This window comes from Staurois parvus, unplaced genomic scaffold, assembly GCF_062004578.1.
Source record: "Staurois parvus isolate SC_StPar_1 unplaced genomic scaffold, SC_StPar_1.0 ptg000697l, whole genome shotgun sequence".
Lineage (NCBI taxonomy): Eukaryota > Metazoa > Chordata > Amphibia > Anura > Ranidae > Staurois > Staurois parvus.
In genome coordinates, this window is record NW_028318493.1 from 2,976,616 (window position 1) to 2,979,719 (window position 3,104).

Sequence of the window (3,104 nt, forward strand, 5' to 3'; positions counted from 1 at the left end):
GGTTTGTAGGGAAGGTCCTAGAAATGATATTTTGCTTAAAGCAGATCTTGACCCTCAATTTCATGTTGCCTCCCTCCATCACTCAGCTATGAGGAAAGATTAGAGGAACTGAGTTTATTCTCTCTTGGGAAGAGGAAATTAAGGGGGGATATGATCAACATGTATAATACATAAGGGGGGATATGATCTCCATGTATAATACATAAGGGGGGATATGATCTCCATGTATAATACATAAGGGGGGATATGATCTCCATGTATAATACATAAGGGGGGATATGATCACCATGTATAATACATAAGGGGGGATATGATCACCATGTATAATACATAAGGGGGGATATGATCTCCATGTATAATACATAAGGGGGGATATGATCATCATGTATAATACATAAGGGGGGATATGATCATCATGTATAATACATAAGGGGGGATATGATCTCCATGTATAATACATAAGGGGGGATATGATCTCCATGTATAATACATAAGGGGGGATATGATCTCCATGTATAATACATAAGGGGGATATGATCATCATGTATAATACATAAGGGGGGGATATGATCTCCATGTATAATACATAAGGGGGGATATGACCTCCATGTATAATACATAAGGGGGGATATGATCTCCATGTATAATACATAAGGGGGATATGATCACCATGTATAATACATAAGGGGGGATATGATCACCATGTATAATACATAAGGGGGGATATGATCACCATGTATAATACATAAGGAGGGATATGATCTCCATGTATAATACATAAGGGGGGTATATGATCTCCATGTATAATACATAAGGGGGGATATGATCTCCATGTATAATACATAAGGGGGGGATATGATCTCCATGTATAATACATAAGGGGGGGATATGATCTCCATGTATAATACATAAGGGGGGATATGATCACCATGTATAATACATAAGGGGGATATGATCAACATGTATAATACATAAGGGGGATATGATCAACATGTATAATACATAACGGGGGATATGATCACCATGTATAATACATAAGGGGGATATGATCTCCATGTATAATACATAAGGGGGGATATGATCTCCATGTATAATACATAAGGGGGATATGATCTCCATGTATAATACATAAGGGGGGATATGATCAACATGTATAATACATAAGGGGGGATATGATCACCATGTATAATACATAAGGGGGGATATGATCAACATGTATAAAACATAAGGGGGGATATGATCACCATGTATAATACATAAGGGGGGATATGATCTCCATGTATAATACCTAAGGGGGGATATGATCACCATGTATAATACATAAGGGGGGATATGATCTCCATGTATAATACATAAGGGGGGATATGATCTCCATGTATAATACATAAGGGGATATGATCTCCATGTATAATACATAAGGGGGATATGATCTCCATGTATAATACATAAGGGGGGATATGATCACCATGTATAATACATAAGGGGTGGTATGATCTCCACGTATAATACATAAGGGGGGATATGATCACCATGTATAATACATAAGGGGTGGTATGATCTCCATGTATAATACATAAGGGGGGATATGATCTCAATACATAATACATAAGGGGGGATATGATCACCATGTATAATACATAAGGGGGATATGATCTCCATGTATAATACATAAGGGGGGATATGATCTCCATGTATAATACATAAGGGGGGGTATGATCTCCATGTATAATACATAAGGGGGGACATGATCACCATGTATAATACATAAGGGGGGATATGATCACCATGTATAATACATAAGGGGGGATATGATCACCATGTATAATACATAGGGAGGGATATGATCTCCATGTATAATACAGAAGGGGGGTATATGATCTCCATGTATAATACATAAGGGGGGGATATGATCTCCATGTATAATACATAAGGGGGGATATGATCTCCATGTATAATACATAAGGGGGCATATGATCTCCATGTATAATACATAAGGGGGGATATGATCAACATGTATAATACATAAGGGGGGATATGATCACCATGTATAATACATAAGGGGGATATGATCTCCATGTATAATACATAAGGGGGGATATGATCTCCATGTATAATACATAAGGGGGATATGATCTCCATGTATAATACATAAGGGGGGATATGATCAACATGTATAATACATAAGGGGGGATATGATCACCATGTATAATACATAAGGGGGGATATGATCAACATGTATAATACATAAGGGGGGATATGATCACCATGTATAATACATAAGGGGGGATATGATCTCCATGTATAATACATAAGGGGGGATATGATCACTATGTATAATACATAAGGGGGGATATGATCTCCATGTATAATACATATAAGGGGTGATATGATCTCCATGTATAATACATATAAGGGGGGATATGATCTCCATGTATAATACATATAAGGGGTGATATGATCACCATGTATAATACATATAAGGGGTGATATGATCTCCATGTATAATACATAAGGGGGGATATGATCACCACGTATAATACATAAGGGGTGGTATGATCTCCACGTATAATACATAAGGGGGGATATGATCTCCACGTATAATACATAAGGGGGGATATGATCACCATGTATAATACATAAGGGGGATATGCTCACCATGTATAATACATAAGGGGGGATATGATCTCAATGCATAATACATAAGGGGGGATATGATCACCATGTATAATACATAAGGGGGGATATGATCTCCATGTATAATACATAAGGGGGATATGATCTCCATGTATAATACATAAGGGGGGGGGGATATGATCACCATGTATAATACATAAGAGGGGATATGATCTCCATGTATAATACATAAGGGGGGATATGATCTCCATGTATAATACATAAGGAGGGATATGATCACCATGTATAATACATAAGGGGGGATATGATCTCCATGTATAATACATAAGGGGGGATATGATCTCCATGTATAATACATAAGGAGGGATATGATCACCATGTATAATACATAAGGGGGGATATGATCTCCATGTATAATACATAAGGGGGGATATGATCTCCATGTATAATACATAAGGGGGGGATATGAT